Here is a 15853-nt window from a genome sequence, read left to right as displayed (position 1 = left end):
TGGGGCTGTAATAAGCTTGAGATGCCCCTTGCATCCCCTGCTGATAAGGTCTAGATCCTTGTGGCCTCCTTTGGTTGAGGTAATAGAGAGGTTCAGTGGGAGCTTCTGTCCCTTGGTACATGGCTTTAAACCCAGGTAAGGTTGGACACTGATTTGTGGGATGGTCCTCCTCACAAACAAAACACACCTCAACTGAATGCAATGGACATTCGTTCTTAGGGTGTCTCCTTGTGCACCTAGGGCAGAAGACAGCCAAGGCTCTCTCAGCTTCTTCTTTCTTTTGCTGAATCCTGAATGTGTCAAGCTGCAAGGCAATGGTCTGTCTCACCTCACTCTTAAGATCTTCTAATTGATTTGCAAGCTCATGTTTGGAGAAAGGGACACTAGTTGAGAGGAGGTTTCCTCTACCTCATTTCCGAGCTGCCCTGGAGTGGTTTCTAAACACAGTCTTGATGTCCTCATAAGGCAGTTGGTAAATGTCCCCCCCAGCTAACATGTGAAGGGTATCTAAGAGGTCTTCAGGGACTCCTCGGAGCAGGACCAACTTGAGGGATTCAGGGTCAAGTGTGCACCTGGCCTGCTTATAGCTTAGTTGGAACCTCTCCTCATAATCCTCTAAGGACTCATCATTTCCCATGGTCATCCGAAAGATTTCCCCCTTTGTTTCCTTGGACCTACAGTAATCCCGGTACTTGGTATTGAAAGCTTGCTGCATCTGAGCCCAAGTGGTGATACTATTCCCAGGTAAGCCCATGAACCAGCGTAATGCTGCATCCTTAAGAGTGGAAGGGAAAAGTTTTAGCTTTTGCTCATCTTTAGTATAGTCATAGGTTCTACAAAGGATAGCAAACTCAAACAGGAAGGTATCCGGATCTTCAGTAGTCAGCCCATGGAAGTGAGGTAAGGCAGAGGGGCTAATGTTCTTCATTTTCATCTCTCCATTGGTCTCTCGGATGGGGAAGGCACCTTCTATTCTCTCATCTTCTCTTCTATTGTCAGCCATAGCTTCAGATGGAGTCGTCTCTAACTCTTCTTCTACTATAGGATCTTTGTATATCTCAGGATGTTCACCTATAGGTTCTTCTGGGTCACTGTCACCAAAGAAGAGAGAAGGGTGACTCAGTGATGTGGTGGGGGTGTTTGGTAGGAATTTGCCTGATCTATCTCGGTTCCTACAAGGCATGAAATGGAAAAGACTTTCTTTTTCTTTTGATTGTTTTTGCTTTTTTTTCCTTTGGTACCTGCAAAACTGAAACAGATTGATCTACAACTAACTATGAAAGATGCAGAATTAAACTGAAAGCAGGAAAGAACTAATCTACTTTGCTCAAATGAAATTGCAAGAATGGAAATGCTAGTCTACGCTTGCAGAAAGGAAATGCTAATCTATGAAAGCAGGAAATGCTAATCTATGAAAGCAGGAAATGCTAATCTATGAAAGTAGGAAATGTCTATGCTACTTTTGCAGAATGGAAATGAAATAAACTACTTAGCAGAAGGCAAGAGTAAGAAAGTAGAAGAAAAGCAACAATTACTAATACTCTGACGCTTCCCCGGAAACGGCGCCAAAAATATGGTGGGCTCCAGTATTGTAGCAATAATGCTACAACTCCTGGAGCTTCCTATCTCTAATTTTATCAACCCGGTAGTTCGTACAAACTTGGAAGCAACGGTGCTGTATGCACAAGTACTAGCTCTTGTCGCAACTGTCACTTGGTCAGCTGGCACAAGTCCGCTAGGGCTCAAGCCAACTTCTATATGCTCACAGAAGAAGCTTTATGAGTGATGGACGAAAGCTAACTCAAAGGAGGCTAATCTATTTGCAAAAAGAAACTGAAAGCCAACAAAGCATGAAAACCCTAGTAAACCCTAATTTGACTAGCTAGGCCCTTACAATGCAAAACTGTGAATGAAACTTCTACCAATGATGCCATTACTTGTAGTGAGCTGAAATACATGCATCTAAGCTACTTGCATCTGAAAAGACATGTTTTTGTATTTTTTCATTAAGTGGTTGGATTTATTGTGATGATGCTTTTGATTAGGGTTTGACTGTGCAGGAGCGGTTCGAATGGAAGGAAAGCATGGGCAAGGTCAGGATGGCTAGGAGAGGTCCCAGAGGGTCTCTAGCATCAGTCCACAGAAGTATACCACGTTCGGATGCTCAGCAACCGAGTTTGCAGGCTTCTACAGGAAGTCTGCAGGGGATCCTACAGGAAACTCAGGGGTTCTACAGGAAGTTTGTGAAATTCTACAGGATGTTCGACCGTGGGAGTTTTGGGAGATGGTGAAGTGATGGAGTGGTGTGGGAGGATAGGTGAGATGGAGATGGAACTGGTGATGGCTCAGGAGCAGAGCAGTCAGATGGAGAAAGAGTGCATGCAGTGGGTTGATGGCTGGAAGGATGGGATCAACGAAAGGTTAAGTAAATGGAGCTACGTGAGTAATGGAAGAGCTGGAAGGTAAACGAGCTGAACAGAGGTCGGTTGAGTGGCTTCAGGTGTGGTTGACAAGAAGAGGAAGGTAATGGAATGGTGTGGAGCAGTGTAGATGAAACAAATTGTCTATGAATGTTACCAAAAACGAGAACTCTTTAACCTACGTTAACTGTGCTATTTTGAACCAATGAACAGCAGTGCAATTTGTGAAAGAAACTCGTGCATGGAAGTGGAATGAAGAAGTAATGATCAAGACCAAAGTGCATGGATGGATCTATGACTAAAGTAACTGTTGCAGCTTGCATGGACGTGAAAAGAACTGCGTTTCTTTTTGGTGGTTGATATGGACTGCACCCCAATCCCTAAGCAGAGATGGCAGTGATCTCTAACAACCTTTTTCTGGAGCTCCAATGAATTATAACTATCCTCTTCTAACCTAAGCAACTGGAAGCAAATTCACCATAAACTAATCCTATTCAATCTCATAAAAACTAAATCAGCAAACTGTAAATTTGAATTGCATGTCAAAGTAAAGAAACGAAGTGCTGGAACGAAAGGCAAATAACATTACAACACAGAGGAGGTCTATTGCTCTCAGGTTGGGCCCTATCCTGAGAGCTATAGCTCCCTTAGAAACTCAGAATGAGATCAAAATCTGCCTGCCTTTATTCATAACCAAAAATCTGATGTCATGCCAAAACTGGCTTACAAAAAGAACCAACACCGAGCTGTAGCTCGTACTTCAAAATTACAAGAGTAATGCAAAAGTTCAAAAAGCTCCTATCAAAGGCTACGGCCTCAGTATTTATGCAAAATGATAATCCAACAGGTTTCCTTGATTTGTGGAGCTCGGCTGTCCAACTGAAGGTTAAACTGCTGATCCTGTAGAACAGTTGTAACTGTTGTTCCTGTAGAACGGTTGGCTGCCTCTAAGCTCGTTAGGGAGATTGGTTGGAGCTCGGAGCTGTGGTGGGAATCACGAGGAAGGTCCCCAAGACTGTGGACATCCTCTCCTAAAAACCAACAGTGCCACCTTACTGTCTCCTTGTCTCCTTTCTCGTGGTCTTTGCTCCCTTTTAATGCCAAAAACCTGAAATCATCATGTATTAGTCACGTAGATAGAATGCCTACCCTTCTTCCTACAAACAACACGAATAAACCAAGAAATGAATGCATAAGCAATAAAAGATGAATGGTTTGAGCAAAGCAAGTAGGCCAAATGAGCCCAAATTGTACCAAAAATTGGGGCTCATCACATGCCTCAGTACATCTCTCTTGAGGCCCTTCCAAGTGAAGCGCTCTCTCACTGCCATATATGTCTTGCTAAATCCATGGTGCCTGAACAAGGGAGAATCATGAGTTTCTCGAAGGACGTGCTCCCTCAAATGTGATCCTGAAACCAAAAATATGTACCCCTTATAATAAATGACCTCATACATCACCTTCTAGTGCTCATCTCCATAACTGCCCTCCAAGGTGTCGCACGCCTAACGATCCTTGGAGTACTCTACCAATAACTGGGCCTTCTAGTCATGATAGATGTTGATGAGTGAAAGCCTGACTGGTCTCCTAGATAGTGCATCTGCCACTACATTGTGCTTTCCCCAAACATACGCAATATAAAAATAATAGGCTTGCACTTTCTTGACCCATCTTTGTTGTATGTCATTGAGGCCCTGCTACCCCATGAAATGGCAAAGACTATTATGGTTTGTCTTCACCTGAAATCGATTCCCCACAAAAAACTATCTAAATTTGGCCAATGCATGCATTATGGCCAACATCTCCTTGTCGTAAATGGAATACAATGTCTCATGAAGTAGAAACTTCCTACTCTCAAAAGCAATGGGGTCCCCATCTTGGGACAGGATTGCCCCAATCCCTATACCTGATACATCACACTCCAATGTGAAAGGCTGAGAAAAATCTAGGAGTGCTAAAACCTGACAACAACTCATCACCTCCTTGATGTAATCAAATGTTGTTTGAGCTTCCTTTGTCCATGAAAAGTCCCCTTTCTTAGTCAGATCAATAAGGCGTGTTGCCAACTGTGAGAAGCCCTTCACGAACTTCCGATAATAAGTACAGATGCCCAAAAACCCTCTCAATCTCATCACATCTAGAGGCTTAGCCAATCTCGAATGGCCCGAATATTCTCCTCATGCACCTTGACCCCATCTTCACCGATGATGTGTCCCAACTAAAGCATCTCTGTCAATCCAAACTCACACTTAGACATCTTCATGTAGAACTGTTTCTCCCCCAATATATGCAAGACTGTCTCTAAGTGTTGCAAGTGCTCCTCCCATGTCCTGTTGTGGATCAGGATGTCATCAAAGAATACCAGTACAAACCTCCTCAGCTGGCCTCGGAAGACATGGTTCATACATGACTAAAAAGTGACCGATGCATTGGTCAACCCAAAAGGCATGACCAGGAACTCGAAATGCCCCTAATGACACATAAAGGTTGTCTTCGGAATTTCCTACTCTCTCACCTAAATATAATGATACCATGACCGCAGATCTATCTTAAAGAAGCACTTGTCCCCTCTAATCTCATCCATCAACTCATCAATTTTATTCATCGTCTTCTTGTTGAGGACCCTATAGTCAATACATGTGCGAAGAGTCTCGTCCTTCTTCTTCACCAGCACAACCGAGGAAGCAAACAGACTAGAACTCAGTCTAATGTGACTCAATGCCAAAAAATCCTTGATGGCTCTCTTGTTCTCATCCTTATAGGCTTTGGGATGCCTATAGGGTGTGGTGATGACTACCTGCACACCAGGCTCCAACTCTATAGTGTGCTCAAATCCTTTGTCAGGTGGTTGCCCCAGTGGTATATCTCCAAAAACTACCGGATATTTATCCAGCACTGCCCATATGTCTGGATGTGGTGGTGTGGTTTTCCATCCAACTTCTGAAATCATTAGCTCTACTGCCCATGTTATGTCTCCATGCCTCAAATTGGCCTCCATCCAATGAGCCAAAACTATCTAAGGGGGGTATTAATGCATGCCCCTAAGAACCACCGGCTTGCCATTTGGCCCAATAAACACCATCACTAATTGTTTCCAATTGGTGGTAACCCGACCAAGGGAATACAACCATTGGACACCCAGCACCACATTAGTGTTTGGTACATCCACCACGAAAAAGTGTTCGATCATCAAATAGTTTCCCATATTCATTGTCAGAGTGGGAACATACCAAATACATTGCATAGTCTTGTCCCCTAGTTTTAGGACTGAAAACCCCTCAAACTTTGTAGTGGTGATGCTACTTCTCTAGAAAATCTGAGCATCAATAAAATTGTGGGTGACCCCACTATCTACCAAGACTGAGACGTGTTTCCCCTACACCGTAGCTCTGATCCTCAAAGTCAAGAATTTGGGAAACCTGCATAAGGAAGCTGGGGCTCCCCTTGTTGGTGCGAAGAATGCTCCTCCCTGAGGTGGTGGTGGTGGTGGTGGTCCTTTCCCTACTGTCTCCTCGTTGTCTCCGCCACCAAACTCCAACTCCTCATATTCCTCCTGATCACTGTCTGAGAAGACTTCGATGTAATGGGCCTTGACTGTTGTGCACTGATGACCAGATGCCCAAGGCTTATGACATGTAAAGCATAGCTTCTTCCTCTTGAGGTCTCTCCTTGTCTCATCATCCAATTGACCATGCCCTTGGGTTTCTCTCTACACTATGGGTGCACAAGTGTCACTTCCCTTCTGAGGGTAGGGAGTGCATGTAGGAAATGGAGCTCGGGCCTTAGGAATGGTTCCCTACAAATCTCGAGTGCAAGATATTGCCTCCAGAAGAGTCGATGGTTTTCGAGACTTCACCAGTCCTCGCAATATACTCTCCTCGTATCTTAAAAATCTAGCACCGTGACTGAGATGCTCAAAAACTCCAAAATATAATGCTTTGGATGCCCTATCTGTCGGAGCCAGGTCAACTCCTTGAAATGAGCCTCTGGATCCTTCTGATCAAAGCACTCCACTACTCTCCATGTGAACTCCTCATAGGAGGTCACACTGGCATGTCCTAGAGTGGAAAAACCATGAAACCACCAATCATGTGCCTCCCCCTCTAGGTGCAATGTGGCCATCTTGATGGCTTCTACTTCTGTCATTCGATTTAGCTAGAAGTATGTGTCCAGCTTCTCCACCCAAGCACGTGTTGTGCACTTGGAAGTGCCATCATATGTAGGGAAATACATTTTCCCAATAGAACGATGCAGCTCATAGTTCTGAGTACCATAGCCTTTCCCCTTCTCATTCTACTTGAGCTTGCAAAAGTCTCTAAAGGTCAGAGCCTCTCTGAAGTCTGCCCCCATGGATTTCCATTCCCGAAAATGCTCCCCCATCAATGATGAATCCTCACCTCCACCAGTCTCTTCCTGTGCCAAAGGTATAAAATAGGGTAAAGTAGCTCAAGTTGGCTCACTCAAGGATGGTCGTTGCGCAGCTAAAGAAGGATGATCGAACTGTTGAGAGGCCCCAAAAGTCTCTCCAACTACGAAATCTCGGTGAGTGCTTCACTCCCAGTTCCACATTTTGATCTCGTCCAATGTCTCCTTCTTCCCCTTTGCCAAATCACCCAAGCCCTTCAAGAGACTATTGAAATCCATCTCCTCCCTTCTCTTGGGCTCACCCATGCATTCTACTATTACAGTCTTCCCACGATCCTCCATGTCTAGAGTAATCTCCAACTCCCTTTCCCTTCTCTGGTACCTCTGCCTTCTGTACGTGATATTCTCTCAGTCTTCTTCACTTATAGAAAATTTACCCACAGTTGCGCCAGAACCTAAGCTCTGATAGCACTGTATGTTCCAAACTTAAACAAACAATGATCTATAAAAGCCAATTCGATTTTTGCACAAAAAAATTAAACTAACAGCAAATATTCAATACACAAAAAAAATAGGAAGTTGAGCCATTTTATTTATTAATGGAGAAATGTACAATAGTATGGAAAGAGAACTTGGGCTTGCCTCAAGGGCAAGCTAGACAGAACTCGGGTGTTGACAGTAATCCCAAATGATAGAAAGCAACTTCTCCTCTAAAGCTCTGCTTTGTCTCCTAGTTATGGATATTGCTGCTGGAAAGACGCTGCAAAAAACCCTGCCTCCGGTGCTCATAAAATGATGAAACTTCAACCACAAACGCCTTGTCCAAAACCCAGAAAAGGCTTGGCGTAGAACCAACCACCCAAATTCGACCTCCCCTATGGCCTATGCCCTCCAAGCAGCTCTAGCAAAATGACCTACAAGAAAGGACCACAAATTATTCATCCCAGCTCTGGAAAGGAAACAAACTTCACCTCAAATGGCTCCTTCAACCTCCACGGCAAAGCTCAGCCTCAAGGGCTGATACTCTACCCACCAAATGAGCTCCCCAAATACTGCCTCTGCACTGGCCTAGGTAGTGCGAAAGACACATTTCCAATATTGAAGCTCAATCAGCTCCCAAAATCCCCCAAAGGCTGACAATCCTCCTTAGCCTCTCCTCTGGAAAATATCACAGCAAAAATCCACTCCTCTGGAAAATCTCACAGCAAAAATTCACTGCTCAGCTCCACAAACAACTCGGCCTCCTCTCTCACTACGTCCTCCAGAAATATGCACCACCTGGAAGGAAATGTTACTGCTAGAACTCACAATGTGAATCTCCTCCTGAAGAAAAGAAGGAAACATTCCTAGGGTGGCACTCAAAGTCTCCCAAAGAAAGGATGAGCTCCTAACTTGAAGAACACATGCTAAACAGCTAGTGACTCGGCTAAGAAGCTCGAGCAACCAAGAGAAAGTGATATACACTCATGAATGAATGAGAAGAGGAGAGTTGCCCTCCTTATATAGTTTTTCGTGGGAGAATTTTCCCTCCATTCCATCTTCCATCACGGGCCCCACTTAACTAACACCATGCAAAATTTATCTCCCCTCTATGCATATCGAATTAGGGAGTGCGTAGTTCCCTAGTGAGGGTGGCCCCCGTGTGTAACTTAACTTTAAAACAAAACATCTTCTCCTAGTCTAATATCCTAATAGCATCGAATGGGGTCCACTAACTCCAAAATTGGCCCCATAATACAAAATTAAGTCTTGTTCCAAAATTATTTAAGAAGGGAAATTATAGGGTGGAATAGGGATCCTAACTTATTGAGAGCAAGAGAGGTTATTCTTTCAGAAAAATTAATATTCACTATCTTAGTTTTCTCCTTTCCCTTCTCTACTCTATTTGATCGGCTAGTAAAACACCATTCAATTACCACACCAAGTTAAGGAATGAATATCCCACAATAGATATGGGGATCATGGTTCTACTTATGGATTTTCGTTCGAATGGATCATATTTTCCATTCAGATATCATTGACCTTAATAGATGTGTAGCCCCAAACAATGAAAAGGAAGACATATTAGACAAGAGTTTCTCCTCATCACAATTTCCTTTTCAAAACTTTGCCACATTGTCCTTTCGAGCCATACAAAAGTTGTTCTCATGCATGGTCTTATTAAACAAGATGTGAAAGAAAAGACATGACACAAAAAGAAAAGCAAAAGCAACAGAATAAAGAAAATGTAAGACTTAAAAGAAAAGCAGCATGCAAGACGGGAAGCAAAAACAAAATGCAAGGTCCATACAATGCAAAACAAAACCAAAATGCAATTATACCTACTCCTAACCTAACGGACTAGAAGGTCAAGACTAAGTGAAGTTAAATTTCCAGTGTAGCCACCGAAGTTGCTCCCAACCTGCAATATAAAGATATGAGCAATTAAAAGAAATATAAAGCAATGTGCAAATGAAAATATAAATACTTTGCATGAGAGATTGAAGGTATGGTCTATAAGCATTAAAATCTGCCATAACAACTAACTTTAACCAATATGCATCCTTACCTTTTCGCTTAGAATAACAATCATGCAAACCTTGAAAGCATCTTGTGAATGTACCTTCATCTAGGTTATCATCCTTAGCAAAGATCATAAAATATCGAAACTTATTATTAGCAAAAAAGATTGCTAAATGTTATCACTCAAATTTTCCTTGAAGTTGTTGGAAGAAGGAAAGGGGTCTGAGGTAACCACAAACCAATCTTTTAAGTACAGGTTCTAGCCAACCTATACTCAGAGAGGGCTCTCTCTTTATGATTTAGCTTTGTTTTTGGGATATTAGGCTAGTTATGACAGCTTGGGGGTTGTGATTTTGTTTGGTGGTGGAATTCAGGAGCAGATGGATAGAACAAGGTATTTCAGGCCATTGGGCTATGGAGTCAACTGAAGATGGCTTAACTGGATCAGGTTGATTTAACAAAGGAGAAATTCACAGGGCAAGATAGCTAAACAAAAGACAAATGATAGTTTCAAATGGGTGAAGTGGTCTTGAACAGGGAGGAAGGGCAACTGAGAATCCTTCAACAGGGTTCAAGATGATGAAAAGGGGGTGCTCATTAACAAAAAGCAATTAAGTATTCTTTGTTAAATGGTCACAATGATAAACTATGAAAGTAGGGAGCACTTAAGAATTCCCTACCTATAATAGCCTAGAAGAAAACATTAAGAAAAATAAACGATTTGAAGACAGAATGCAGTAAAGCTCTTTCTGAAATATAACTTTTCGTTTATCATTCAGATATGAAACACATATGAATATTGATTAAACTAGAAAAACTATAAAAACACAAGACATAGAATACTTATTTGTTTCTCGTTTGACACAGGTATCCTGTAAAAGTCCTTTGCTTTATTACTTTGTTCCAACCAGCCATACAAAAGTTGTTCAACAACACATCAATTCCAAAAGTGCATTGTCTATAGAAATGTCTAAGAATCCACCCTCAATACTTCGAATGATCAAGTATTTATACAAATGTTTACATCAAAATATCTCCTAATTAAAAGAGATATATTCTAGGAGAACTAAATATCTTTTACATGAATATAGAGACAGATGGTCTCGAATGTAGAAACAAAATGTGAACAGATTGTTGCTGTCCCTGTTTTTGTTGAAGGAGCTAGAGGTAGGTCCCATGAATGTGCATCTTGTTGTCATGCTAGTAACTCTGTGCTTGACATCTGATTTTATCTTTTCACTGATACTCTTTCACCTGTATCTAATACTCTTTACCTGTTCACCATTGTTCACCCTTTTTACCAAAATTTACTATGGTAATTATTTCTCTTTACCTCACTTAAGTCATGGTAATTTACAGGATGTCAGTCATGTTGGACCACCAATCATCTTTTGGTATTCTTGTCCTTGTCAGCTTCCTGTAGATTTCATCTACTTCAGTATATTTCACAAAATTGGGTTGCACTGGGAATAGGTGCTTCACTTCATGTTCAATGTAAAAAAGGTTCTCCAAACCATCATAGAGAACTTTCCCTATGGGCAATGCCTTGGCTGCAGATGAACTGGCCTGACTGTGAACTTGTTGATGTAATCAATCTAAACCATTAGCTTATCATTGATGACCAAAGGACTTGGGAGCCCTTTACTTTGTAAGATGTCAAACTTCCTCATGAACTCATCTATGTCTTCCTGCATACTTTGACATCTGCGTTCCAGGCCTTGCATTAGATTCCTTTTGGTCAACACTTTCTTTATTTCGAGGATGGTAGCAGTCCTATCCTCAATGTTTAATTGCTCCAACTGTTGCCTATTTCTATTGTTTAGAAAATTGATTAACTAGATTGCCTCTTCAGGCTTTCTACCCAATTCCTCTTTGGTCTTTTGAACTTCTTCAAGAGCAGGTTTAACCAAATCAATTTGTTCAAAAATAATTTGAATGGATGACCAAATATCATTAATGGAATCAATGATATTGGTCCACAATATCTTCCTAATGTCTGACAAAGGATTTTCAAGTGTAAGGCCTTTCTCTAGTGCTTTAATCTATTGGGTCAAGCCTTTGTTTTTCCTCATCTCTTCTACAAAATTTATTTTTGATATATCATATTTCTGCTCCAAAGTAGTGAATTTCTCTTTTACTTTCTGCAGTTCTGTGACTTGGAGTTTCATCACCTCCATGGATTTGATTAAGTATTTTGTACTCTTTGTTGGTGTACCTGTCTATGATGTACCTGTTACTTCTATGGGTGTCGTTGTTGCCAAAGGAATATTTGGTGCTAAAGCAGGTGCCAGTGTGGAAGGGACTATTATTGAGGCTATTGGCACTACAGTTTGAGGCTGTGTGGTTGACTCACTCTGCCTTGACTGCACTGCTTTTTCCAATTCCTGCTTTGTTTCCTTTAATTGCTCATTTAGCTTAAGGACCAAGTCCATAAGCTCTTCTTCATTTTTCTTCTCAATCACTTCAACAGTCTGAGGATGAATGAGTGGTGGAAATTTCAATTGTTTCCTAAGTGCAGCTATATCTTCATTCTTCTTTTTTATTAGGCTCTCTGCTGCCTTGACATCCTTTGGGTCATGGCCCAACTCAATAATCAACTCCTCCAATGATTTGATTATGTTGTCTTTTGCCTGTGAGGAGGCCTTTTCTAGTTGCAATTGGGTAGTAGTGTTTCTCAGTGAATTTTGCAACCTATGTGCCATCATTGCCTTACTAGTCAGTGTAGAATAGACCATCTCCCCTGTTTGTTTGTGCAGTTCTATCTGGTCTATGGGGTGGATGTCTTTAGCCATGACTTCAAAGTCAGTCTTGAGATAATCTGCCAAAGATTTTGGCTGCAGCACTATGGGCTTTAGAAAGCTCATTTGCATTTTTCCCTCTTTGATGTCAAAGGCTGACATCAATCTGGTTTGATTTGTAGGGGCCATCTTTAAATACTGAGCATAGGCTTGGGCCTTCAGTTGCTCATTCTTTGTCTTGATTTCTTTAAATTTTCCCTTTATGTCTATAACCTTCTCAGAAGAAGACCTCAGGGATGAAACTTCTATGCTCTGTTGTCTTTCTAGTTCTTGCCTTTGTGAACTTGAGGGTGTCCCACCTGTGTGTAAACTATCTGTTCCTTCCTTTCTCATGCTCTCTGTAGTTTCTCCAATGAACTCTTCCTCTGAATAAGGATTCAACCTTTGCCTCTTAGCAAAGGTTTGATCTGTAGGTCTGCTAGAAGGGGTAGCAACTTCCCTATCTCTTTTCAAGTTCTTTTCCTCATTCAGAGGAGTCTACACTACTGGGGGATTTCCCATGTTGGTCTGAGTTGGATGTGGCTATGGTGGATCTAACTCTACTGATATCTCAGGCTGCTCTGATTTCTCTGGTTGTTCTGTTGTTTCTGGTTGTTCTATTGTTGAGGAACTTGGTTCCTGAGTTTCCTTCTGTGAAGGCTCTGCTGTGGGAGCACTGGTTTCCTGGGCTGGCCTTTGGGAAGACTCTGCTGCCACCTATTCAAAAGAGTCCAGGTCAAGTCTCTTCTCCAAATCTTTCATCACATTGTCAACCTCAACCTGATCACTATCCTGTTCTATCAAAGTCCCTTCCCTCCATTCATTCAAATTTGCATATTGTTCTATCTCAGGGATTCTGTGATGGATATAGGGTGACAATTTATGTTTCATTCTCCTGTCACAAATGAAATTGTGAGGATCATATGTCCAAGAAAATCTTTTCTTTAGTTTCATTGTTGTTTCTATGATTTCTTCTGCTCTTTTCCCTGCTTCTCTATTGTTGCACACAAATGGGCCTAAGTGGTCTTTGATCCTCAATTGGGCTTTTTTCTTTGCCTTGGTGAAATGAATTTGGTCAGATTTTATCATTTGCCTGTAATATTCCAAGGAAAACAATCTCATAGGGACATATTTAGGCAGTTTGAAAGGAGGGAGCTCACAACCATAGATTCGGATCTCAATGTGATTCTAGTACAAGTACCAATCACCTATCTTGTACTGCTTTGATAGTTGCAGGATTCTCTTGATATCATCACTGATTCTTGGGGGAGAATGTCCTGTCAACATGGTGGTTACAAGATAGACGAATTGATCTATGAATTCATTGTATGAATAGGGATAAGTGTATGAGTATTGGAAGATGGAAGTCTAGAAAATGACTAATCTAGTACTACCTCTGGTATCAAGCTTATTCACAGAGAATGGGAATTTGTCAGTTTGGTAATACAGGAAAAGGTGATACAGGACTGTGGAATACTTGAATACTCTCTCATTTTCCAATCTCATGAATTGATCGTGGATTTTGTCAGCTATGAATGCAACATAATCATACTTAGCAGCAGGAGGTTGGCCAGGGGTGAAGATAGTCATATAAGCAAAGGTCATTTCATCTACATATTCATTGGTTGTGAAACCAAGAATACAGGCAATCATAGCAATAATATCCCTCCCTGATCTTGTAAAAGCACATGTCATGTAGGGTGGAGGGTTTTCTGAAATGTATTGTTCTAAAATGAACATTTGGAAAACTCTGGTGATCTCTGAGCTGGATAGTTTGGAAGATTTGTCAAGTAAATTAGCAATAGACAGAGGGGTAAGGTTCTGACTGGGTTGTAACTGCAACATTTCATTGATGGAGTCTACTGTAATGGTAAAAATAATTTGCTGGTTAAGGGACATTACAGCTCTGAGATTGGGGTTGTAATTGGCATAGAAAATTTTAGGGGCGAATGTTCGCCCTTTGGCGAAATTAAGGGGTTTTAAATTTTTAGTGGGCGAATATTTTGTATCATAGTACATTTTTACAAATCACCTCAAATAGCCCACCTTATTTTAAGGGAGAGGGTAAAAAAGGTAAATTTAGCCCTTGAAATTAGGAGTTACAACCTTCCATTCGCCCATTTTCAAGAATAGGTTTTATTTAAGTGAATCCATTCGCCCATTTTCAAGAATAGGTTTTATTTAAGTGAATCCTATGGGCCAAAGGCCCAAATACCATATTTATAAAAGAGGTATGGTAAATTAATAAAAATATAAATAAATGAGAGGTATGGTAAATAAATAAAACATTTTTTATATTTACTTCATAAGTCACCTTATATACATGTAAGGGTGTAAACAAATAAAAATATTAAGTAAAGTGGAGGTATGGTAAATAAATAAAACGTCTTTTTATACTTACTCAAAAGGTATGGTAAATAAATAAAAATATAAATAAACTAGACGCATGGTAAATAAATAAAACCTCTTTTTATATTTAGTCCATAACCCTCGTTCTATTTATGAAGGCTCAAGAAAGAGGTTTTATTTAAGTGAATCCTATGGGCCAAATACCATATTTGTAAAAGAGGTATGGTAAATTAATAAAAATATAAATAAACGAGAGGTATGGTAAACAAATAAAACATTTTTTTATATTTACTCCATAAGTCACCTTATATTTACGAACACTCAAAAAATGTGTTATATTTAGGTGAAACCTATGGGAAAAATACTATGGGACAATACCATGCAAAAAAACATTATTAACCCTAATATTAGTATTAATAAAAATAAAAATGGCACATGGTATTGACCCATGGTATTCACCAAAATGGCACATGGTATTTACCCATGGTATTCACCTGGAATGTAGCCTATTTAAATGGGGGAATTAAACCAGCATATATCCATCTTTACTCTAGATCTACTAACCCCCGAGAGGTATCAAATATCGTTATATGCAAACTAGCATAGAGTGAAAAAATATTTGATCCATCAAGAGTAAAAATGGATGTTGTAATTTAATGTATGTTAAACATTTTAGCTTGGTTAAAATAAAAAATAAAATAAAAATCAACTATTAATTTTATTAATTTTTATAAATTACTAATAGTAATTTCTAAGCTCCAGGTTTATGATAACCCATGGTATTGACCCATGGTAATACCATGGTATTCATGTGAGCATAGACTATTTAAAGGGGAAACTCTATCATCTTAGATCCATCTTAATTCTGGGTCTACCAAGTGCTCAGAGGGATAAATAGATTTCATCCCCCTAAGAGTGGTATATGTGTAGTTAAGATGGATATAAGTTGGTTTTTATGATAATGAAGATATTAAATAGACTTAGGAAATTATATTGTAAAAACATCTTAAGGTGAATGGTTAAAGCATAGACATTGGACAAGTATATTTGTATACTTCTGTTTTAAACTGAAACAAATACAGGGCTAAAAGGAATGGATTGATTGCACTAGTCATCCTTCTATAACTTTCCAACATATGCTGGAGTAAACAGATTGTAATTTGGTTAATTTTTCTAATTGTAAACAGGAACATACTTGTGTATTGGCAGGGTGGTTACGAGGTCCCTAGAAGTGATGAATTTGAATTTTTCTTGGTTTTATATATAGTATTAGGTTTTTTCTCATGCTTTTTGTGAATGGCACAGGTGAATTTTATCCTACACCCACTAGGTTATCGATATGTAATTTCGGTAATTTTGATTTCAAAAGATATTTTAAAGAAATGCAATGATTTCATTTGTGTATTCAATAAACACAAGATTTTATAATTGAGTAAAATA

The 15853-nt window shown here is 40.2% G+C and overlaps 1 pseudogene; it reads right to left on the bottom strand.

The window, feature by feature from the left end:
• Positions 1-9117: 9117 nt before the first annotated feature.
• LOC149167842 (exocyst complex component SEC6 pseudogene) overlaps positions 9118-15853 on the bottom strand; it is a 44412-nt pseudogene continuing 37676 nt past the window's right edge.

This window comes from Pinus tabuliformis, chromosome 5_1, assembly GCF_031772625.1.
Source record: "Pinus tabuliformis cultivar Carrire ecotype Pingquan chromosome 5_1, CPIR1, whole genome shotgun sequence".
Classification (NCBI taxonomy): domain Eukaryota; kingdom Viridiplantae; phylum Streptophyta; class Pinopsida; order Pinales; family Pinaceae; genus Pinus; species Pinus tabuliformis.
The sequence above is the reverse complement of the archived record's forward strand: the minus strand, read 5'-3'. Positions and strand labels throughout refer to the sequence as shown.